Below are 25756 nucleotides of genomic sequence, written 5' to 3'. Positions count from 1 at the left end.
ATGACTCAGGGAAAATATTCCTCACAGGGAAGGAGCGGAGGGCAGCTTTGGCAAAGAAGCAGAAATGGACCACGTTGCCATTTTCTGTTCCGCCCCTCCACTGCATGCGTTGTGGGGCAGAGGCATGCTCAGGGGTCTAACCCTGCTCATCTGCTTCTGCCGCCACTAGAGCCAGCAAGGCCTAGTGCTCAGGCTGGGGCTGGGGCGTCTTCTCTTTCCTTGCCTGGGCAACAGCTGGTGACTCCTAGCCTCAGCAGGTCCTGTTGTTCCTAGTTGGGTGGCTGCCCCACAGGCGGTGATATGAAATCTGTCTCTGCCAAAATTTGGAAAGGAGAGAAAATCCCATTGTTAACAGAATGGCAGATTAAACTGTGTGAGTTCTTGGAACTGGCAAAATTGACGGCAATTGAGTAATTCAAACCAGAGTGTAATTAAAGAATGGGAAGAAGTAAAGGAATATATGAAAAAATATGGTTCCGGATTTGAATTGTTCATAAATAATATGTGAAACATGCAGGGGTGAACAAATAAGAAAATAAATACAGAATAAGAGGATTAACGTGGATATAACACAACAATGAGAAAAATTTGGACATTGAGATCACACACAGGTGAGGGGGAGTTGGGTTCAAGAGGGTATAGGGCAGGCATCCCCAAACTGCAGCCCTCCAGATGTTTTGGCCTACAACTCCCATGATCCCTAGCTAACTGGACCAGTGGTTGGGGAAGATGGGAATTGTAGTCCAAAACATCTGGAGGGCCGAAGTTTGGGGATGCCTGGTATAGAGGTACAGAGGTAGAGGATGGAATTTTAAGTGTAGATATGTGTTTGATGATTGTATATTTGGAGATTGATATGTTTGTATGGTTTTTTTAATGTATATATGAAAATTTAATTTAAGAAAATGTCAAAAAAGAAAAAGAAATTTGTCTCAGCCCTCCTGGCCAATTTCTCGTTGCCATTGCACTGGATATGTAGATGGCTCATAGCAACAGCCATGATTTCACCCCCATAAAAATTCAGTGCTCTGGAAATGACTTGCTCAGGGGCAAAGACTGCAAAACGGCCGGGCAGTATCTGCACACAATGGATGCTGTTCTACTCTCACATCTGACACCCACCGTTCCTGCGGGCATATCCAAGATATGACACAAAGCCCTGCCTTCCACACCATTCTCCAAGGGAAATCAAATCATAAAATACAAAAGCACACAAACAGCCGACCCAAACACCATTTGAATCCAAAATTATTCATGACAACCTAGCATGCCCCCCCCCGTGCAGCATTCCTTTGTCAACTCTCCCTACCTCCACCAATGCAATATCACACAGTGTTTCTCAAACTTGGGTCTCCAGATGTTGTTGTACTACAACTCCCACCATCCCTGACCGCTGGTCCTGCTAGCTAAGAATGATGGGAGTTGTAGTCCTACAACAGCTGGAGGGACCTAGCATTTCTTTCAAGAGTCTCCCCCCCCCTCACCTTTTTTCCCACCACTGATGCAAGGATAGCACTTTATTAAATCGAGGAATATTTGTAGCCTTCTATGCAAACATGCAGTTGCAAGGAAATCGATGTTTTGTCATTATTATTTAAAATTTCAATTGCTGCTGTAACTATGAACACCCTATAAACCCATACCTTCTCCCTTTGGAACAATATCCTTGAAAACAGGCAGTCCAGTCATACCTCGGGTTAAGTACGCTTCAAGTTGAGTACTTTCAATTTAAGTACTCCATGGACCCGTCTGGAACGGATTATTCCACTTTCCATTACTTTTAATGGGAAAGTTCGCTTCAGGTTAAGTACGCTTCAGGTTAAGTACAGACTTCCAGAACCAATTAAGTACTTAACCTGAGGTACCGCTCTACTGTAGTTTTCACAGTTAGAAATCTATGTCATTGTATGTATGTACTCACCCAGTATTTCCCTAGAAATTTAGCAGGAAGGAAAGGGGCATGTCAGTAGTAAGAGGAGAGAGTTTGCTTGTTTTAGCAAAACCTAAAAATAAAATTTTCTGATTCATATGCCATTTTTCAGGGAGACGCAACAACCACATGGGACCAGAGAACAGAAAACCTTGTTTTTGTACTTCGTTATCTGGAAGGGCAAATTTTGGAAGCAATTGCAAATGAGTAAGATGAAAGAACAAGGGCGGTGTGAGGGGGGAGTAAATGGGAATGTAGTTGCCAGCTGCCTCTTGAGACTACAAATTTAAACCAGTTTTGAGTCAGTTCAACAGGGTTTGCTTCAAACTAAGTACTCCTGGGTAGAGATGGGGGGAGGGATTTGATTTTGTTTGTATTTTAAAGACTACCTATTTGTACTCATCGAACCAATTCGTGAATGGAACACAACTACCCTATGAAATTCACACTTCTCTGAATGTTGCAAAGCACTTATTCAACCAGGGGAAATTATCTTACAGGGAATTGTGCATTAAAATGCATACATTAGTTAAAATAACATGAAAAATGCATTATATTAGGGAAGAGAGCTTGCAAAAATCTGCATGGGAGCCCAAACTGCATACAACATATTAAGAGAAAGTCGCAATAAACTGCTGATGAATTTTCATGACAATTTTTTTTTAAGTGCTGCAGAAAAACGGAGAACTGAATTTAAGACGGGAAAATTGAGAAACAGATAGAAACCAAAATGAACAGATTCATCCATGCCTACTTCTAGGAACTATAGGCAGAACTATATAAGGCAGAAATTCCCAAACTTATGTGCAGGGGAATGCTAGTGTGCCATGCATAATAAACTGCTAGTGCATCATTACAAATAAAATAAGTTAATGAAGTAGTTAAAAGCTCTGTGAGCTCACAGTACCTGCCCTTAGGAAAGGCGGCCCCCTGTTTCTTTGCATGCGCTGATCTGAGCTTGCCTCATTCCTGATACAGAGGTGTAGCAGAATTACCTGCCCTCTGAGGTGTCTCCTTTTGAGATGCTGCATGAATCACTCCTGTGAGCTTCCTTCCTTCTAGTTAGGGGAAATTGCACAAAACAGGGGCTTGCCCTAGAGTAATTCTCACTTTTGGAAGCTGTGGCTGGATGGTTACGTGGGAGCCGGTTGAAGTTAAATCCTTCGAAGACAGAGGTCCTTTGGCTGGGTCGGGACGATATGGGATTGGGGGGGGGGCAACTCCCATCTCTTGCGGGGGTGCAATTAGTGCCAGCACCATCCGTTAAGAGTTTGGGTGTAATCTTAGACACCTCCCTTTCTATGGAGGCGCAGATGGCAGCTATAACGAAGGCGGCATTTTTTCATCTCCGCCAAGCTAAGCAGTTGGATCCTTACATATCTCACCCTGACCTCACTGTGATCCACACGATGGTCACCTCCAGGCTTTATTATTGTAACTCATTCTACGTGGGGCTCCCCTTGAGACTGACCCAGAAACTCCAGTGGGTGCAGAATGCCGCGACCAGACTCTTTACAGGGTCCTTGCCGCAGGATCACATTCACCTGGTGCTATACCAGCTGCACTGGCTCCCGGTGGAGTACAAGATCAGGTTTAAGGTGCTGGTTTTAACCTTTAAAGCCCTATATGGCCTAGGACCCTTGTACCTACGGGACCGCCTCTCCTGGTATGTCCCACGGAGGACCTTACGGTCTCCAAATAAAAACATCGTGGAGATCCTGGGCCACAGGGAGGTTAGGCTGGGCTCGACCAGAGCCAGGGCTTTTTCAGCTGTGGCCCCAATCTGGTGGAACACTCTGTCACAAAAGACTAGGGCCCTGTGGGACTTGACATCTTTCCGCAGGGCCTGCAAGACAGAGCTGTTCTGCCAGGCCTTTGGCCAAGGCACAGTCTGACCCCCCTCCATCTGTAATCCTCATAGAACGCTAACCCAATGGTTGCCATTAATTTGATTCTGAATCGATTTTAGAATGTATATACTCGAGTATAAGCCAACCCAAATATAAGCCGAGGCACCTAATTTTACCACAAGAACTGGGAAAACTTATTGACTCGAGTATAAGCCTTGGGTGGGAAATGCAGCAGCTACTGGTAAATTTTTGCACAGTTTCGAACAAAAGTTTGGTTAAGAGAAAGCTATGCAATTGTCCTGAGATCAACAGAGAAAAAGGCCAGAGGGGCTTTGATGGGGAAGCCACCGGCGCCGAGGACAGAGGAGTTGTTGTCTGGAAACCAGCTTACTTTGTTTCTGCGCCAGGCACCAAGTGAGACTTGCAAGGCCTATTTGCAGAGCCCCTTGAGTTTCTCCAGCTCAAGGGGCTCTCCGGCACATCATGTCCCGGATATGCCGGGCCAAGGCTGGCAACCGGCTGCATCGTCTTGTCCAGCTTCTCGCAGCGCGCCATCAGGGTGTACATGGAGCGGATGCTCATGTCCACCGCCTCGCCCAGACTCTCCTGGCACCTGCGCCGCTGCCTGCAGGGCCAGAGCCGCCAGGTCCTGCAGCGCCATGGGGTCCACGGTGGGGATGAGGCAGCCGGAGCCCGGCGAGGCACTGCAACGCATCTGCTGCTCGAAGTCGCTGGCTACAAAGTGCGTGAGGCGCCTATCCCAGCGCACGCTGCCCTTGCGCTCCAGGCTGCTTGGCGGCTCCTCCGACAGGCTTCCTGCACTGCACTGGAGAACAGGTAAGTGGGACCCTCACTCGAGTATAAGCCGAGGGGGGCTGTTTCAGCATTAAAAATATGCTGAAAAACTTGGCTTATACAAGAGTATATATGGTAATTGATGGTGTGGTTTTTTACACTGTGCTATTTTTACTTGTTGTTAGCCGCTCTGAGCCTGGCTTTGGCCAGGGAGGGCGGGATACAAATAAAAGTTGTTTATTATTATTATCATCATCATCATCATCATCATCATCATCATCATTACTATTTATTTTGCACACTCTAAAAATGTAAAGCCTTTTGGGGGGGAGTAGGAACGAAGTGTGCCTTCAATTTCACTCTAGGAAAAGGAAAAGAAAAAGAATGTGACTCAGCTCTCAAAACTTTTAGGGATATGTATCATCATGACACAGTTACAATTCCCGGAAATTTTTGGGGAGTGAGCCAAGAGTGTCAAGTGGTTCCAACCTGTTTATTTGTTGTATAGGAGCTGGGACCTCTGGCAGAGTTCTCTGCCTCTGAACACAGCTACCATTCCCCTGGCACTCTGGGTGAAGCCATGACAATTAAACTCCCTAACTTCAAGAATCAATATTTGAAATCTCTTTAATGCCCACCTCCCCACATCACCCTTTATTATTTGGCTTTTGTGGCTGCCACTACGATGGTGTAACAACGATGGCAAATCTTCCCTATCTCTCTCACGGAAAGGATGCTGAAATAGAAATATCGCATCTTGCATTTTTGCCTTTCTTTAGTTCTCCAGAGAAATTGTTGAACCACTGGGCACAATAACACTACTGTGTCATTAAGACATGGGAATCTTTTATTTACTAGATTCCCGACAAAACCTTCCAATGGCTTCTGAATCTACTCTAACAAAGGTAATTCTCCAGTTACACGCTAGCTCAACAGTGGCCAATCAATTAATCACTCGAGCCTTTCTTTAACATCTGTGTGCAGAAAGCTTTATGAATATTAAATAGCTCATCTCCATGGAACCCTTTATCAAGACAGGGCAAAATAAATTGTATGGATTGAATCCCAGTGTTGTTGTTGCTGAAGTGCTTTCGTGACATATTATTAATATGAATAACAAGTGGATTTTATGTCCTTTTTGGTGTATGTTGTTGTTAAGATATTACTCATTGCTTTTAACAAGAGTCTCAAAGTGACCTGCTGGGAGAAAAATATCGTAAGTCGAAGCAACCGTATCTAAAAATTCGTGAGTAGTAAAAAATCCTATCTAAACCGCATCCAAGATGGCGGACGGAGCTCCGTTCGTAAGTAGAAACATTCGTAAGTAGAGTTATTCGTAAGTAGAGGTACCACTGTATAAGGAACCAAAAGTTTGCTAAACAATTGCAAGTTCTGAGGAAAAGCTGAGCTTCACAAACATCCCTTGTCCTTTGCCTAACCCTCAGTTCACCAAGCCATCAATCAGAGGTGGTGGGGTTTAATAAGCGTGTTGAACTTGTTCCTGAATCCAAGCTGCTACTCAGTCATTGGAGTTCACTGGGTGATCTTGGTCAGCCTCACAGGTACTTCACAGGATTATTGTGACAATAAAAGGAATTGTTGGAATTCTGGGTTGCTGGAATTTGGGCAAGCCTTCAGCATGGGACAGGGACACGGGTGGCGCTGTGGTCTAAACCACTGTGGTCTAAACCACTAAACCACTGAGCCTCTTGGGCTTTGCCGATCAGAAGGTTGGCGGTTCGAATCCCCGTGGCGGGGTGAGCTCCCGTTGCTCGGTCCCAGCTCCTGTCAACCTAGCAGTTTGAAAGCACGCCAAAAAGTGCAAGTAGATAAATAGGTACCGCTCTGGCAGGAAGATAAATAAATGGCATTTCAGTGCGCTGCTCTGGTTTCAGTGTTCCGTTGCGCCAGAAGCAGCTTAGTCATGCTGGCCACATGACCTGGAAAAACTGCGGACAAACACCGGCTCCCTCAGCCAGTAAAGCGAGATGAGCGCCACAACCCCAGAGTCATCTGCGACTGGACTTAACTGTCAGGGGTCCTTTACCTTTTACCTTTCAGCATAGGACAGTCAGTGGAAATGGGCACACGTTAATTGTTTATACTGGCAGAAAGCAAATAGCTAGGATGTATTTAGGTGGTGAGGAATAAGATAAGAGATTGCCAATCAAGACATCACCACGCACATGACGTACCACTTGCCAAAACTGAGGAAAGGCCACAGCTCAGTGACAGAGCATCTGACTTGCATGCAGAAGGTCCCAGGATGTTACTAGCCCCAAAATGGAAAGATGACAAGATACCAACTAAAGAAGAATGACAAGACAAACTGATGGCTTCCAGTACGTTTCCGAGCACAGTTCAAAGTGTTGGTGCTGACCTTTAAAGCCCTAAATGGCCTCGGTCCAGTATACCTAAAGGAGCGTCTCCACCCCCATCGTTCTGCCCGGACACTGAGGTCCAGCTCCGAGGGCCTTCTGGCGGTTCCCTCATTGCGAGAAGCCAAGTTGCAGGGAACCAGGCAGAGGGCCTTCTCGGTGGTGGCGCCCGCCCTGTGGAACGCCCTTCCATCAGATGTCAAAAAGGAAAACAGCTACCAGATTTTTAGAAGACATCTGAAGGCAGCCCTGTTTAGGGAGGCTTTTAATGTTTAAGAAATTAGTATATTTTAATGTTTCTGTTGGAAGCCGCCCAGAGTGGCTGGGGAAACCCAGCCAGATGGGCGGGGTATAAATAATAAATTATTATTATTATTATTATTATTATTATTATTATTATTATTATTATGGACTATGCGGAAATGGTGAAGCTAACTGGGGAAAGTTAGAGACAAAAACAATAGAGAATTCAAAAAAAGACTGGGAACCATTTATGTTGTACTTACAGAAACATTGTAAAGAAGTGAACTCACAAGCAGGGTTTGAGTACAGACAATTAACAAAACGAACATAGAGACTGAGATGTAAAAATTGGGAAATAATAGTGTAAGAGGCAATTTGAAAACAATTATGGTATAAGAAGGAGAATAATAGAACAATATTTAATCTAAAGAATGTAATATTAACATATAATAAAATAAGCAGGAGAAGTTAATATGTAAAGAACCAGAAGAGGAAGTTGAGGGAAGTCATGTGGGGGGGGGGGAGTATGGGAATTGTATTTTTTCTTTTTCTTTGAGATAATGTCATTGTAAGGTTCTCCACATAGGAAAGAGTTCCTGCCTGAAACTCTGAAGAGCTGCTGCCAATCAAGGTAAAAACCACTGAGCTAGACAGACCAATGATCTGACTCAGTATAAGGAAGTTTCCGAAAGGAAGGACTCAGTATAAGGAAGTTTTCCGAAAGTTTCCACCAGCAATTACTGTTGATGCTTAACAGGTTACTTTTGTTCATTGACTTTCCATGGAATGGGTAAATCCAGATTAAATGAATAAAAAGGACAACCTTTCTTTTTCTTCCTTGATGGCAGCAACATCAGGTAGACAATGCAAAACACTTTAGAACATAAGGGTAAAGGGACCCTTGACCATGGACGACTCTGAGGCTGCGGTGCTTATCTCTCTCTACTGGCCAAGGGAGCTGGCGTACAGCTTCTGGGTCATGTGGCCAGCATGACTAAGCCGCTTCTGGTGAACCAGAGCAGTGCACGGAAATGCCATTTACCTTCCCCCTGGAGCGGTACCTATTTATCTACTTGCACTTTGTGCTTTCGAACTGCTAGGTTGGCAAGAGCAGGGACTGAGCAACGGGAGCTCACCCCATCGTGGGGATTCGAACCGCCGACCTTCTGATCGCCAAGCCCTAGGCTCAGTGGTTTAACCCACAGCGCCACCTGCGTCCCTTACTTTAGAACAGGGGTCAGCAACCTTTTTCAGCCGTGGGCCTGTCCACCATCCCTCGGACCATGTGGTGGGCCGGACTATATTTTGGAGGAAAAAATGAACAAATTCCTATGCCCCACAAACAACCCAGAGATACATTTTAAATAAAAGCGCACATTCTACTCATGTTAAAATACCAGGCAGGCCCCACAAATAACCCAGAGATGCATTATAAATAAAAGGACACATTCTACTCATGTAAAAACACGCTGATTCCCGGACCGTCCGCGGGCCGCATTGAGAAGGCGATTGGGCCGCATCCGGCCCATGGGCCTGAGGTTGCCTACAGGGCCGTCTCAAGCCAGTTGGGCACCCTGGCGCCGTGGCGTAGAGATCGCTCCGGCGCCCCCGCCCTGGTGGGTGGGCGCAGCGCCCTCCTGCCGGCCTGGCGCCCCGCGCCACCGAGACTACCCCTAGAGCCGGGCCTGGTTGCCTACCCCTGCTTTAGAACATGAACAGCGCCAATTCCACACCAAACTGCTGTCTGGAAGCACCCTTGTGTGCTGCAGTTTTGAGCTTCTCAAACGGGTCCTTTAAAATGTTTGGAAAGTAATATACCGGTAACTGAAAATGCATTTTGTACAATGCATACTTTCAGAGACTGAAAGCAGCTCAACAGCAGAGCCTGTTATTACAGCCCACATGCAGCCTCGGCTGTCAGCCTATGGGTGCCCCCTGCCCCCTGCCTAACAGGGTGCCCCCGCCTCGGCTGACGGCCGAGGCTGCATATGAAGGCAACTGTGGCTTCTGCCTGGATTATGTAGAATGTGTGTAAGGTAATTATGGAAAAGTTGTGGAGAACTCGGAAGCTTGCCACATTGAGTGTTTTTGCTTGGTCCTAATAAAGGTATTACCCAAGTGTGGACTTTGTGGAACTTTTCTAGAGACACTTCCATTTCCCTGCAGCTGTGCACAGATCATGGATTTAGGCAGCTGTGGTCAAGCAGACCTCTTTCTCCATCCTCACCCCAACATGGATTCTTTGCTATTTATTTGGGAAGTGGCTGCCTGCAGCAGGGGCTTGTCCACGGTGGAGGGCTGGCGATGCAACTCTCTCTACCCAAGGTTTAGGTTGAGGGAGGAAGCTATTTTGCCAAACCCATGGCACTGTTAAAATCACTGACTCAAAGCCACTTTTCTGCTGACTCTGCTGTGTTGGGTTTTAAATGATTCAACTGCATTGTTATGACAATGTTCTCATGGTTTTTGCTGTAAACCACCTTAAGTAAAATGCTTTCTATCTAGTGTGGTGCAGTGTTTATAGCGTCTGATTTAGACGGGGGGAAACCTGGGTTCAAATCCACCCACAGTGACTCTGTCTCTCAGCCTAGCCTACTTTTCAAGAACAACCATTGTGGCACCTTAATGACGAACAATGTCATTATGGCACGTAAGATTTCATGGGCCAAAGTCCACTTCATCAGGCGCATGATGTGAAGTCCTAAACTGTCAGGAGTGCATAACCATGTGGGTTGAGGGAATGGAGAGGAGGATTGAGGTCGGAGGGAAAGATAATGTAAAAAATGAACAGACAGCTATAGATAGCTAAAATCAAAATGGTTACTGTGCCAAGTGACCAACCAGTGCTGACAATAATACAAATATTGGTAAGATAATGAACAAACCTGAGATTATACAAGACCAGGGCTTTTTTTCAGTCGGAAGTCTGTTCCGGCACCTCTCAGGTGGGTGCCAAGACTATTTTATTCTGAAGATAAAAGTGCGGCATGTATGCCATATTGATTTTGTTAGAAAAAATGCAATATGTTGTTTGCTGTTGCTATTTATTTGACTTGTTAGTCAAATAAAAAAAATTCCTTCAGTATCACCTTAAAGACCAACTAAGTTTTTATGTTGGTATGAGCTTTTGTGTGCATGCACACTTCGTCAGATACGAAGGATTTTTTTTATTTTGCTTCGACTCAGACCAACATGGCTACCTACCTGTTGTTAGCCAAATGTTACCCAAAAGTCTTGAAGCAACCTACAATTAAGTGTGCGTGCACACACACAAAACCAACACTTTTTATAACAAAATAAAAAAATTCCTTCAGTAGCACCTTAAAGACCAACTAAGTTTATATTTTGGTATGAGCTTTCGTGTGCATGCAGATATCTGAAGAAGTGTGCATGCACACGAAAGCTCATACCAAAATATAAACTTAGTTGGTCTTTAAGGTGCTACTGAAGGAATTTTTTTATTTTGCTTCGACTCAGACCAACACGGCTACCTACCTGTAACTTTTTATAACATTATGGACTATTACTGAATACATAATATTACTGAGTATTACTGAATGAATATAATATTAATGTAAGGTAAAGGTAAAGGGACCCCTGACCATTAGGTCCAGTTGTGACCGACTCTGGGGTTGCGCGCTCATCTCGCATTATTGGCCGAGGGAGCCAGCGTATAGCTTCCAGGTCATGTGGCCAGCATGACAAAGCCGCTTCTGGCAAACCAGAGCAGCACATGGAAACGCCGTTTACCTTCCCGCTGTAGCGGTTCCTATTTATCTACTTGCACTTTGACGTGCTTTCGAACTGCTAGGTTGGCAGGAGCTGGGACCAAGCAACGGGAGCTCACCCCGTCACAGGGATTCGAACCGCCGACCTTCTGATCAGCAAGCCCTAGGCTCAGTGGTTTAACCACAGCGCCACCTGGGTCCCTTATATTAATGTAGTATTACTCAATGAATAACGTCAACTTGGTATAATTCATCCATTCTAGGGCCATGGCCCTTTAACAATTTCACTTTCAAAAGTGTTTTGATGGTGGTTCTTTATCTTGAAAGGGGCTAAGAGGAAGCCAACCCCCTACTTCTTAATGCCTCAACAGTCTCCACACAGATTCTTTCAAAGAATCACCAAGCTGACCAGGAGCCAGATCTGGGCACTGGGGCAAAGACAGACCCCTGCTTTTATATACACATACCCCAGGGACAGTACTTGCTAAGAAATTCTTGGAGAATAGGTCTTTTGACTGAATGTGTAGATTTTGCTTTTGAAGGCTGTGGTGATGCCTGGAGAAGTGGACCACGGGCCTTGTGACACGGCTGATTAACAAATGGCCTTTGTCCTGCAGTCGCTACCAGGACACCTGCAGCTGCGCCAGCATGGCTCTCACAATAGGAGGGCTTTGTTAGGCGGGCGGCCTCCAAAGGATGGTGCAAAGGAGCGTAAAAAGGGAAAGTTTTTCCCCCATTAAGTCATTGAGTCTCCCCCAAATAGAGCTGTGTCATATAAAAACTCTTGTCTTCATGTGTTAACTTGGAAGGGCCTGGAGGGCTGGTTCATAAACAGATGAGCCTTTTTGTGCCGCATTTTCCCTTTTTGAAAAGAACTGGCCATTTTGCAAATCCCAATTATTGTCATTTGCTTCAGACAGCATTCCTGATCACAGCTGGCAAAAAAAACCCACAAACAGAATGGCTTGGAACTGGTGCCCAAGATAAAAATATATCTTCAGAAATGAGGGGGCAATGCTGCTTTTGTCTAGTGCTCAACGACAATGGCAATTGGCTGCTTTCTGCTGCTGTTATGGGGTGTGTGTGATGCTCTGTGTAAATGTGCTTCGGTTGCAATGTATTTTTTACTTGCATGTGTGTTTTAAATTTGTTGCCAGTGACTTGGAGCAACGGACAAGTTTGATACTATTATTTAATCGTTGTGGTTTTGAAACCAAGAATCCAGAGTCCTCTAACAGAATTTAGCATAACATTTAATTATGTGTTGTTGTTGTTGTTTAGTCGTTTAGTCGTGTCCGACTCTTCGTGACCCCATGGACCAGAGCACACCAGGCACTCCTGTCTTGCACTGCCTCCCGCAGTTTGGTCAAACTCATGTTCGTAGCTTCAAGAACACTGTCCAACCATCTTGTCCTCTGACGTCCCCTTCTCCTAGTGCCCTCAATCTTTCCCAATAATCTTTAATTATGTACCATTTAATATTTAATCATATTAAAGAAATTAATGTTGCGGTCCTATGCACTTTTCTTGCAGGGGAGGCAAGAAGCTGCACTGAATTCAGTGGGACTTCCTTCCAGGTAAACATCAGATTGTTTTATTACAGTGTCTTGCCTGGGACAGGGCACCCCATGGCTTCGAAATCTAGATTAACCTTCCTCAACCTGGTGCCCGCTAGACAGAGGTGTCAGCTTGCAAGGGCAATGGGGCTGACATCACACGCATGATGTCAGGATGTTGGGAGGAGCTGGGGGAAGAGCCGAACACGGAAGCTGCGTGGCTTCAATGGCCGGCAGCTCCTCTTCCACCTCCTCCTGGTGGGAGGTGCTGACCCTCCTTCCCTCTGTGGCAGGAGGAGGAACAGAAGGAGCCGGCCACTGGAGCTGCGCCATGTTCGACTCCGTGCTTCGCCTCTGAACTTTTGGGGCATTGGGGACCCCACCCCCGCCCCCAAAATAGAGTGCTTGGCCCCCAGGAGCTGGAGTTTCTGCCACCAGATGTTTTGGACAACAATCAGCCCCAAGCAGCATGGCTATGCTTAGTGGGGCCGATAGGAGTTCTAGTCTAAAATATCTGGAGATCACCAGGTTGGGAAAGGCCAACCTTGGGTTGTATTCAGTTACTGCAGAGGCAGCTGAATCTGGCATGGTAAAGAAAGGAATCCTACCCTCTCGACTAGTAATCATTACACAGTAGGCCTGTTGAATAAATGATTACTTAGGATGTGTGCAGAGTTTACTTTTAAAGTGCATTAGAAGCACATTCCCCCCCAAAGAATTCTGGCCACTGCAATTCCCCCCTCACAGAGTTAACAAACTATAGTGCCCAGAATTCTTTGAGGAAAATGGTGTGCTTTGAATATGCGCTAAAGGCATAGTGTGTAGGCAGCTGTATGTGTTCAGACAATATTTTTTGTCATTACATGAAGGTAACTGAAGTTACAGGATCCAATTCTGACCTAACTGGCTGGTTTTATTTACTTTCGCAGATTAAGCATTCTTCCAATATTCCATTTATTCATTACCAAGAGTCATCAAGCACTTTCGCTGAGGACACATGACCGCAGATGCAGCAGAATTTAATTTTATTTTTTGTTCTTGTTCTTGGCCATCAACACCAAGACCAAGAAACAAGTATGTGTACCTACCTGGGTGGTGCTGATTATTTCAACAAAGATCTCTTTATCCGAGCCAGATTATTATAACCTGTCAGCAACAAAGGTTTGAGTTATCAGATAACCACCTCTGTGCTTCTTTGTGACATTGGTGCCGTATTCTGGATCCTAATTACTTCCACTGCAAAGGTAAGTACTAGACAACATATAATTGTCTAGTGAACATATAATTTTAGAAAAATACTTAAACGTAAAGGGACCCATGACCATTAAGTCCAGTCGCGGACGACTCTGGGGTTGCGGCGCTCATCTCGCTTTACTGGCCAAGGGAGCCGGCGTACAGCTTCCGGGTCATGTGGCCAGCATGACAAAGCCACTTCTGGCAAACCAGAGCAGCACACAGAAACGTCGTTTACCTTCCTGCTGGCACTTTGCTTGCACTTATCTACTTGCACTTTGATGTGCTTTCGAACTGCTAGGTTGGCAGGAGCTGGGACCGAGCAACGGGAGCTCACCCCGTTGCGGGGATTCGAACCGCCGACCTTCTGATCGACAAGCCTTAGGCTCTGTGGTTTAACCCACAGCGCCACCCGCTTACTTGCATGTAAAATCGGATATTCAACATGAGGATTTTGTGGACCTATCAAAAAAACAGAACTGTGGGGTAGTAGCAGTGGATGAGATTGTTGATCATAGCTGGGTGCTTAACTCTGTGGAAATCTGCAAAAGAGAATGCTGTAAGAGTAGCAGATTTCTCTGGTCCTCCTAAGGTCAGATTAATATACACTGTTTCCAAAGGTGAAGCAGAACAGAACATTTTAAACTACCAGGACATCCAAATCTAAAACTAATACTGTATAATAATTCAAGATAATCCTTGTAAGATCATACCAAGAATCCATCTAGTCCATAATTTTCAGTTTCCAGCCGTGCTCTGACAGATATCTTGGGCAGTTTGTAACAAGGATATGAAGGCAACAGTTATCCTCTGCTTGCCCCATGTGATTTTTAGAAATACAGGGCTTTTGAACTCAGGATGTACAGATCAGTCTGTTTTTAGTCTGTGCCACATAAGTCGATTTGGTGATATATCTGCATTAAGGACAAATGGCAGATTAATGGACCATATGGAAAATTGTATTTAACTACCAGTACATGCTTAAATATGACGCCGGCTCCCTCGGCCAATAATGCGAGATGAGCGCGCAACCCCAGAGTCGGTCACGACTGGACCTAATGGTCAGGGGTCCCTTTACCTTTACAAATATGTATTTTATCACAAAATATGTACTTAAATACTATTTTATGCATTTCTAAATCTATTTTATCCTAAAATGCACATTTTAGTGCATTTTGGTACATCTTTTAGCTGAGAACTGTATTTCAAAATTTGCAGAACAGCAAAATTCTAAGCATAATTGCATTCCAGCCCATGTATAAATCTGGAAGGTGCTAATCAGGTCGCTTCTCTTTAAAATGTGGACCTAATAAAATTCTTCTCCATCTGTATTCTGAACACAGATGTTCCCTTCAGCTCTCAAGGCTAATAACTGCAGATACATTTATCCCCCATTAATTTGTCTAATCCTTTTAAAACGGCTTCTAAACTAGCAGCCGCCACCAACCTACTAATGAATTCCAGAAGTTCATTAGGCTTTGCATGAACCAGTGCATACGGTGCAGCCTCCTAAAGCCAAGCTTAATTAGATGTTGTAAATATTTCCACAAAATAGGGTGGCATCTCCTCCTCACATCTGCCATCGGCACCCTTGTGTTGCTGGACTTCTCCTTAGGGGGCGAACATGCAGGGCACTGACAAGGCCTGTTGGAACTCTGTGTGTTCAGATCCTAGTTCAGATAATACCCACTGTGGCTCTGCGTTGCAGTGGAAGATTTTGTACTGAAAGCTATCTTTCCAGTAAGCTTATCTTGCTGTTCCTTCTTTTTGGGGAACTCCCTGTTAAGCTTTGAAGGAACCTCAGGGTTCCCCAAACTCATTTTAAAGACCACCATTGCTGAGGTAGAACTGTATATCTGTTCCCAGGGCAAAGCCGTATGTTTCTTGTATATTGTTATATATATTTTTGTTGGGGGGGGGGGACTCCCCTAAACCCTACAAATTAATAAATGGTAGAATTTTGATTGTTTGGGGTGTGAAGGGAGAAATACAGGCTGCAGAGGAATTCCTGGACTAGCCTATGTAAAATGACCTGGCCAAGCTAGGACCATTAAGAAACAATATAAGGTGAGGCGTTGCAAGAGAACTGTCCTTCCTCCTTGCCCCGAGGTGTGAAGAGAGACAGGTGAATTGGAAGGTTGCCCAGGGTAATTGGGTGTGGACAGGAAAAGAGAGTTTTTGAGCAAGGTGTTCTGGGAGGAAGAAGAAAGACTGGGAGCCATTTTGGTCAGGCTGGCTGAAGGCAGGCCGGGAGACTCCATGGCTGCACTGCTGTGGGGGAGAAAGCACCTCTTGAAATTACCGTGCTGTGAGATCTGGACTCCCTCCATGCAGACTGAAGGTGTGAATGGGAGAATAAACCATATTTCTTAAAGTTACAACCGTCTCTGCCGGGTCTCAGTTCTCCAAAGGAACACAGATCTTGGGTGAGTGCCTGGAACCCCAGGGACTCTTGCCCCCGCTCAACAGAGAGAGGGGGAGGCACCTTTTGTAACAATATTAATATATGGATGATGTCGAGACTATGAACAGACCTCACTGCTGGTAAAAATACTGTGGCAGCAGCTGTATGGAAGCAGGAACCATGTCAATATTGAGTCATCTCATGCCACGCTGCTCCTAATTTAAGGAGACATCAACTGCTCTTGGCTTCTTCCTTCTGTATTAGAGCTTTGGAAATAGGAGGCACATCTCTCAGTATATAAATTAAGGGATGCTGGAGCCTTGAAAAGAGAGGTGAAGCTTTTCAAAGGGAAACCTATTGTTTTTCTCCACTCCATCCTTCTTCTGTGTCATCTGGGATCTTTCGCGGAAGGGCACCGTACTGTTTATTTACATTTATGTTTAGATTTGCATCCTGCCTTTCCACAAAAGAGTCCTGTGGGTGGCTCACAGCATAATACTATACAGTAATGCAATCAACATCAATCAAAATCAGAAACAGACGTCGCGAAGCAGAAGGGCTGTATGCAAGAGCATTGTTCTAGCAGCCTGGGAAAATAAACAAAATGTTTTTACAGCTAATATAAATGAGTCGGTTGTGTAGATCTAGTATATCCTATTCATGTCACGGGGACCACCTCCACCAAGAAAAACTCAGTGGGTGGTGGCACCCAAAGAAGGGCGTCATCTTGAGAGCCAGTGTGGTGTAGTGGTTAAGTGCAGTAGACTCGTAATCTGGGGAACCGGGTTCGCGTCTCCGCTCCTCCACATGCAGCTGCTGGGTGACCTTGGGCTACTCACACTTCTCTCAGTCCCACTCACCTCACAGGGTGTTTGTTGTGGGGGAGGAAGGGAAAGGAGAATGTTAGCCGCTTTGAGACTCCTTCGGGTAGTGATAAAGTGGGATATCAAATCCAAACTACTTCTTCTTCTTCTTCTTCTTCTTCTTCTTCTTCTTCTTCTTCTTCTTCTTCTTCTTCTTCTTCTTCTTCTTCTTCTTCTTCTTCTTCTTCTTCTTCTTCTGTCATTTCCCCCTTTTTCCTGATATAGATCTTCACTCAACTCTTCTTCCCCGCCAGGGAAGCGGGGTGCCATTTTGAGATTCTCCTCAGGTGCCAAAATGTTTTAGGCCAGCCCTGTGTGAGTTATCTCTGAAAATTACTGCCACCCTTTGACGTCTGTGGCCTGGCAGCCCAATACTCAGAAGCAAGCTTCATTAAGTTCAAAGAGACTTGCTCCCAAGGAAGTTGCAGAGCCTCACTCTGTACTAACACCTACCGTAGTTTTGCACAGCTAGAATCTTCAGCATTCTTGCATTTATTTTTAAATGAACATCATCAAAGAAGGGGAGAAAATTGGCGCGGACGAGGCACGGAATGTAACCTCTTTCTTACTTGCGTGAGAAAGAAAAGTAGCTGCACAGATGAAGGAGACTCACAGGCAGAATCTTAATTCTCTCAAGTGAAAATGAATGGGTAAGGACTTGTTCAGTCCCTTGAAGAACTGGATCCATTTTGATTGCTTCAAATGAAGCTACAGGCCACATCAAAGTATTTTTGTATACTTCCCACCCCCCCTCCCCGTGTTACATCAAGTCCCAGGTAGTCAAGCACTACTTGCCAAAAGGAACATTTGCAAGATGAGCGAATGACAAACAGGAGCTGGTAATCCAATTATATAAACAGTATTTATCACTCAAGCAACTGGCAATTTGAAACTTGCAGTGGATAAGAAATATGCTGAGCTGGGATTCGTGACCTTGAAAACACACACACACACACACACACACACACACACACACACACACACACACACCCTGGAGAGAAGATGGTCCTTTGGAGACTTGTATCTTCCCTCAAACTACACACAATGCCAGTGCACAGTGCAATGTTTTAAATTTTACACTTAGGCCTTATAGAGTTCTCAAATGACTATTCTGTATTGGGAGGTTTATGAGGCTGTTATATAAAGCAGCTTAAATATACTTTTTTCTTTTTTCGCTTAATATGCACATCCAAAATACAGATTCCTCACTTCCTGTGGCCTCTGTATCATCTCAACACCAAAGGATGAAGGAAATGTAATGAGTGGGTTGGAATGATCAGACAGGATCCTCCTGGTGAGAAAATGTATTTAGGAAATTCCACAGGCTGGGACCAGCTTGACAGTCAGTAGGAATGGCAGCTAGCACTATGTAACCACTATTCCTTCTGAAGATACGCTAACAACCTCAGCAACTGCTGCTCATTAAGCAAAAGGAGAGATTTCTAAATGGCTAAACAAAGAGGTAAACACAAGGTGGTGGTAGCTCTTAGCTGTAACAACAACAAAGAGGCTGTATAAACAAACAAAGCAATCCCCTTCCCTGTTGTGTGAGAGAAGCCTTAATTCATAGGTATAACACTGGGGTAACCACTGAAAAATAAGTAACCATTTGAGTACTGTCTGAGGTAACTGTGGCACGATTATGTATGCTTCACCCACAGTGGCCAACCTGTCATGAAAGAGCGTGTAAAATTTTATTTAGCACCTATGGTTCACATCACGAACCCACAAGCATGTGGGCTTCCAGAGAGGCGATTGTCACAACTTTGTTCCACTTCCCTGACCATTTTGCTGCCGTGCTGTGAGAAACCATGGTTTGGTTTAGTCAGTGTGTCATCCAAACCCAGGCTCGTGCTTTAGCTGGCTCCAAAAAAAGGATGGAGCCGTAACCAAGGTTTGCCCCTGTGAGCATACCTGAGGTAATCTGAGTTATTCATGACCTATCATTTCACCCTTAACATGCATTTCCAAGAGAGATACGAAGTGAATTGTTATGGATTTACTTCACTTTGGCTCCCACTTTCCCACATAAATGCGTTCAAAGAAGCTTGCAATATAAGAACAGTAAAAATGCAAAAGAGGGGCTAAAAAATTCAAAAACGTACAGAGCAGCTCTTTTTGATCAGATCCCCAAGAAAGTACCAGTGATTCAGAATTATTACTCCTCTCCACTAACTACATTGTAATGTAATTTTGTGGTAGGGAAGGGACATTTTCTCACCATGCATTGAAAGCACTGTGAAACAACTGTAAACAGCAATGAATTCTGGGAGATGTATTTTTTTTAAGGGCGCTGAGCTACACTCAGCGCCCTTAAAAAAAATACATCTCCCAGAATTCATTGCTGTTTACAGTTGTTTCACAGTGCTTTCAATGCATAGGAGGCCCTTAAAAAAAATAGGAGGCCCTCTATTCCCCCACAGAGCTACAATTTCCAGATAAGTTTAACAATCAATCCCTTTGCATGGGGAACTCTGAGAATTGTAGCCCTGTGAGGGGAATGGGGGAATCTCCTAACAACTTTAAGGCCAAAAGAGGGACCAAGAAAGGCAAAGGATCCAAGATGATCCTCTCTCCATGATTCTCCATGATGGGAGTAGTGGTGGGAATAGGCAGCTGAAGAGAGCTGAGGAGGAAGCAGAATGGGCAGGAAGGCGGGTGGCCAGGAGCAGTAGGCTGAAGTTCACATATTGATTTCAAATAACTAACCAGATCTTGGAATACAGTCCTCTATTTTGTCTTTCTGAGGACAGAGGAATTAGCACAGAGATGCTATTCAGGCCGTGGCTTCAAGATTACCCAGCCGGCATTTCTATACACTGGAATTTCTGTTCAAGAGACATTTCCTTCCCTCCCCAACACACATTCCATTCCATGTGATGCTCCTTAGAAGCACTTTTTGATTAGAATTCGCTGGTAAAAATTTCATGTGGTCTGCTGCACAGGTGGCTATAGGAGAAGATGGGTGCTTTTTATATCCAGTTGGCTTGCCTTCTTTGAAGAACACATCGTTGCTGCCTTAAGACTTTTTTTTAAAATAAAGCACACAGCACAAAGACTTCAAAGAGAATATTTCCTCTTGATTCTCTTTGCTGTGGGGCAGTGAGATGCAAGAAACACACACACACACACACACACACACACACACATTCTCTCTCTCTCTCTCTCTCTCTGATTGCGGCCAGCTGAGAGGAAGGACAAAAGCAGCTGTTTTCATCAAAATTCTTAGTCACACAATTCACATCATGACCCTAAGCTGGTCTGAAAGAGAGAAGCAAACAACCCTTTCATATAGCGAATAGCCCTTCTGAAATAACCTCACCTACATCTAAGGAATAGCTTGAAGCTGGTAGGAGTAGGTTGGACCCTGCTTTCTAAATATATCCATTACTGGCTTTTCCTTTAACAATAGAATAAAAAAATGAACCTAGAAGTATGTTTGTTCTTATGTAATTGAGAGAGTCTTCTTCTCTGGCGATCACTCGTAGCATTGTCTTCCATGAACACAGTCTTAACAGTGAGTCCATAAGTGACTGTGGAGGCCAATTCTGGATCCACACGTCCTTCCACGGTGGGGACATAGGTTTCTGGGTGGTAGTTGATCATGGTGAGGGTTTGCCAAATGTGCCTTCCTCTTAGCATGTTTCTCCTTTTTGTCCTGAGTTCGAGTGTCTTCGCTGGCCTTATTTGGTAGCTGTGGTGGGCAACAGCAGTACTCTGATCAGTGAGTTGTTATTTTAATTTCCCAGACCCCACTCGGGGGCTGCCATTTTAACTTTTCACAGTGCAAAGTTCCACAAGGGCAGTATAGGAAACTCAAGATGTCATAGGTACTAGCCAATCAGGTGCTTGTGACTCCTACATGGCCACCTTGTGCACAGCTACTTTGCTGGCTGTCAGGGACTGGGCAGAGGAGGAGGAGTGGTGGAGACCACCTCCCCATCCTGATCCTTCCAGGGAGGAAGAAGAGGAAGACAGTACAGTATACAACAGTGGTTTGCGGGAGGTCACAGCTCAGAGGCAGATGAGGGGGAAAGTTGGGAAAAAATGGGAGAGGAGGAGCAGGCAGAGCTGCAGCAGCAGCTGGCTGCCACGTTGTCATTAGAAAGCATTCCAGACCCATCTCTCAGAACCTGGCAAGCCTTAAAAGTAGGAGAGCAAATGGTGACTCCATACACTCACATAGAACACACAGACACACACAGAGGCAGGCAACCTCCCTTGGCCTTAGTTGATCTGTGCAAATCAGTCAAGGAATGGAGTTATCACTCTCAATCTCCGCTCATCAAGTGATCAATCTGATGACTGGGCAAGGAGTCATCTGCCTCTCTCCATCAGGGGGCTGTCCTCTGCCTATATCAGCATTGTGTCATTTTTCTTTCTTTCTTGAACCACCACCAAAGTTGTCAGGGTCTTGGAGGGCCAGATAAATATTGTTTGGGGAAGAGATGAGACCCGCGGCGCCGACGATCGCAGTGCAGCCTACCGGGAGGCAGAGCGCGGCAGCGGCTGCAACCAATGCAGGGAGCCGTGTCTCCTTTGCTTGCCAGCCCAGTAGAACTCTTTGGTAGGAGAGGTTTTCCATTGGGAGGCGCGAAGGCTTTAGTGGGCGGGGATTGGTGCAAATGTAGGCAGGGCGGGCTGAGAGGAGGAGCCGCCGCAGAGGAGCCGCGGCACCAACAGCGTTTCCTCCCCCCTCCCCTCCCATGTCAACAAGCCTGCACAGGGTATTTGCTTCCCTAGTCGGGCCTGCGGTTTGGCCTTCTGGGGGGGCAGCTGCGCCCCCCTGCCCCATGCTGGTGAATTAGCTGCCTTCAGCCCACCTCCCCGCCCAAGCAATGGACTGCACAGTTAGAATGCCTTTTAGGCAGTCCTGCCACGCAGCAAGACGAAGCAACCTGTTTCAGGTGCTGCTATGACACGCAGGAATTGGTGTCCGAATAGTGCAGCAAGGCATTGGGCCTAGCCAGGGTGAGTGGCCCTCTGCTTTGGGCAGCAAGATGCTTTTCATTGCCTCCATTTTTTCTGTAGCCCATTAAGAAGAAAGCACCCCACCTGAGAACAATCGTGGCTCTTTCATTTACTTACAAGCTTGCTTGGAAAAAAAAAAATTTCTGTTTTCACAACAAACAAAGAATAGGAGCCAGCTGATTGCCAAAACAGATAAAGGGTTAGTGTCATAAACTTTACGAATGCTGACCCTCAGGCTTCAGTGGCAAATGGTGGGGGCTGGAGAGAAGCATATCTGATAACACAACACACACACACACCCAAATACCCTAGGAACATTAACAGGCACACTTTAGCAAGGCGTGTTCTTCCTGTTACTAATGATCCCATTTGTTCCGAGCAGATTGCCTCTCTGGTTCTTGTAACCCAGTGGGCCCAGCAGACTTTTTGGCAAGAATGCCACAGGGAGGAGACATAGCCGGCTGTGGGCAGGCAGGGATCTTTAGCCTCAGCAACTGCTTCATGGGGGCAAGGCCTGACACTCCTGTGCAGATCCTGTTTTGCTAATAAAGAGTTAACTTCAGCTTGCAAAGTGTGATTTACTGCTGGCTTGGTCAGTGCACAGGGGGAGGCAAGGGTGGGAAGCCCAGCTGCCCAAGTGTAAGCCCTTTTGCATACCTTCCAACATTTCTCCGATGAAAACAAAAATGTCCCCTCCAACATTTCTCCTATGAAAATAGGGACAACCTATTCCATACCCTCCAACATTTCTCCGATGAAAATAGGGATGTCCTAAGGGAAAGCGGGACATTCCGGGATCAAATCAGAAACTGTAATGGCTTCTGTAAATCCGGGACTGCCCCTGGAAAACAGGGACACTTGGAGAGTCTGCTTTGCATGGCTTCTGCTGAGGGGACTCACTGCTGGAATCCTTCCCATAGTAATTATTTCTATATCTGCACCTATACAGATAAATTAGTATGTGTGCATTTTACACAAACCTGTGTCTTCTTTTGCCTTCTCTTCTGGCAAATGCATAAAACAATATCCTGTTAATTATTCTGACCCACCAAGCCCAAGGAGGCCAGTATTTCAAAACAGAGGCTGCAGTCCTAAACGGTCCCTTCCTTGGGAGTTGGCTCCAATGAACATGGTGGGACTTCCTTCAGCATAAAAACACACCTAGGATTGGGCTGCAAACATTGGCTGACCACCACACACAAACATACCACAGGCTGAAGCTGCTACAAGCCAGCAAGAGCAGATTAAAAGGATGAGGGCAGGAACTTCAAGAATGAGAAAAATTTAACTGGGAGCCAGCCTTGATGGAAATAGCCTTCGTGGATAATGATAATAATGGCTAGAAAGTGACAAGTCACATTCTGCCCATTAATCCCTTTCAAACTGCAGCATTCGCCCCCTCACCAAGGCTTTTCTTAAGGCATCGGCTGTGGGAGAATTGTTGTTTGCGTAAGGCACAGAATAGTCTACTCACTACTTTATCAGAAACATTCTTAAGAGCTTTAATTAAATACGATAAGGACAGAGGAAAAGCAAACACTTCCAGCCTACGTGTTTCCTAACAAAGGGGGGGGGGAAATAAAGATAATGTGAGACCTCATGAGGGGAAATTCTCTCTGTGTTATTATTCACTGGAGGCAATATAGAGAAGAAACAAATAACCCCGGTGTTTGGTTGCTCAAATTAGTGTTGGTGTGTGTGTGTGTGTGTGTGTGTGTGTGTGTGTGTGTGTAAAACTGTCACCATAATCTCCAGGTGTGTTGTTAATAATTATTCTTTAAAAAATTTTATAGCTCCTTTAAAGGGGTGATACCCTCAATACCACATGACAGGATTTCTATATTTGCTGTGTTGATGCAGTGGGGAGACTTGGGATTCCTTTCATGAATTTCCTCACCAAGCATGACTGCTGCTGCAGTCACCTTTGTCATTCCCACATAAGCCTGGGAAAATGTGCAGCAGCCTTGGTTAACCAGGTGTCATTCAGATGCTTTGGACTACAACTCCCACCAGTCTCAGCCAGCAGTGCAACTCCCCATCAGCAATAGCCAGCACATAGGTCAGGCATCCCCAAACTGAGGCCATCCAGATGTTTTGGCCTACAACTCCCATGATCCCTAGCTAACAGGACCAGTGGTCAGGGAAGATGGGAATTGTAGTCCAAAACATCTGGAGGGCTGAAGTTTGGGGATGCCTGACATAGGCAGTATGAAAACGCCTGAAGCCGAGAGACATCCCTGAGCTGGATGTACATGCGCCTGCGTATTTTATAATGCACATATCACAGAGAGGTAATAAAAAGGTACCTCAAAATGGCTTCCCCCCCCCCCAATGTTGGAATGTGCACACCCAGCAAGACAGAAATTTTATCTTATGAACGTCCTCACTTCGTGCCATTGGCTGCTAATGGCTACTTACCCAGTCTCAGGGTGGGCGGTGGTTGCAGCCCATCATGGCAGGACCTGAACTCAAGGAAGCAACGCTGGGCTAGGTACCAGTCATTGGTATATCCTCAGACAAGTGGGGAGACCCTCATGCCTCTTCATGAGCCTGGACCATCTTTGCCTCTCAGCTTCCCTTCAACTCTATGTTTCCATGATTCTTCTCCTGCTTCAGTTTCTGATTCTGGGCTTCTCTCTGCCACAGACTCTCCCTGCTCACTAAGCCCTGTTAGCTCTTCAGCTTCTGACTCTTCCTCCTGCCAGTCTTCTCCCTCTAACCACTCCCCTCTGACTCTGCAGAGAGTTTTGCAAAGGGGAGCTGAAGAATCCTTGAAAATGACAAGGCATCTGGAAATACAAGAATCCTCATAGAATACAGAGCTGAAAGGCTGATAAGGGATCTTTTGCAACCTGTCACTCCCCCACACCCAACATTTAGATTAATATAAATGCACTGCTGTGAAACATTAACTCAAATTACCTTAATAAATCACAGAACAATGTCTCAAGCTTGACTCAGCCAGGCAGTCTTCAGCTCAGGGTATTTGACTTGAACTTTGCAGGCTTACATTCCTATTGCTGGTTGTGTAGAAGTGTCAGTGGTGCTATTTGTAAGGTGCAGAGGAGGATAAATGCAGCTTTTAATACTTGTGGGAAAGGACTTTCCAATAGGCGCATCTAACTAGATATACAGGGGTAAAAAAAAAACCCACACTAGCTGAAATGTCTCCTACAAAATAATTAAAGTAGTATTTTTCATACAGTGTAGTGGTTAAGAGCGATAGACTCGTAATCTGGGGAACTGGGTTCGCGTCTCCGCTCCTCCACATGCAGCTGCTGGGTGACCTTGGGCTAGTCACACTTCTCTGAAGTCTCTCAGCCCCACTCACCTCACAGAGTGTTTGTTGTGGGGGAGGAAGGGAAAGGAGAATGTTAGCTGCTTTGAGACTCCTTAGGGTAGTGATAAAGCGGGATATCAAATCCAAACTACTCCTCCTCCTCCTCCTCCTCCTCCTCCTCTTCTTCTTCTTCTTCTTCTTCTTCTTCTTCTTCTTCTTCTTCTTCTTCTTCTTCTTCTTCTTCTTCTGTATTCTAGAAGTATTTTTTCATCATACTTTGGATAGCAGAAGCACATTTTTCTGAAATAAAATTGGCTTTTACACTCAAAAGGTTTACTCCATGTCACTCTCTCAGTGGAGCCCATCTGTTATATTTCTCCATGAGTCACTACGGACATGCATCCTGAATGGAAGAAGAGAATTGGTGAAATATTGTGACTCACTTGCTTTCTGTTGCCTGTTTCTCTTCTTCTGTAATTGCAGTGACTCCTGCTTCCTATTAGGACTGGTAGGGCAGAAGACATG

At 45.3% G+C, this 25756-nt stretch overlaps 1 protein-coding gene across 1 annotated transcript in view; it reads right to left on the bottom strand.

Annotated features, from left to right (window-relative positions):
* Positions 1 to 24787, bottom strand: part of PRAG1 (PEAK1 related, kinase-activating pseudokinase 1) — a 97337-nt gene extending 72550 nt beyond the window's left edge. The window contains exon 1 of the mRNA XM_035140797.2: positions 24370 to 24787. The gene's annotated coding sequence lies outside the window, so the exon portion shown is untranslated. The remainder of the gene's footprint in view (positions 1 to 24369) is intronic.
* Between the last annotated feature and the right edge of the window lie 969 nt (positions 24788 to 25756).

This window comes from Zootoca vivipara, chromosome 16 (assembly GCF_963506605.1).
Source record: "Zootoca vivipara chromosome 16, rZooViv1.1, whole genome shotgun sequence".
Taxonomy (NCBI): Eukaryota; Metazoa; Chordata; class Lepidosauria; order Squamata; family Lacertidae; genus Zootoca; species Zootoca vivipara.
Note: the sequence above shows the minus strand (reverse complement) of the source record. Positions and strands in the feature narration are given on the sequence as shown.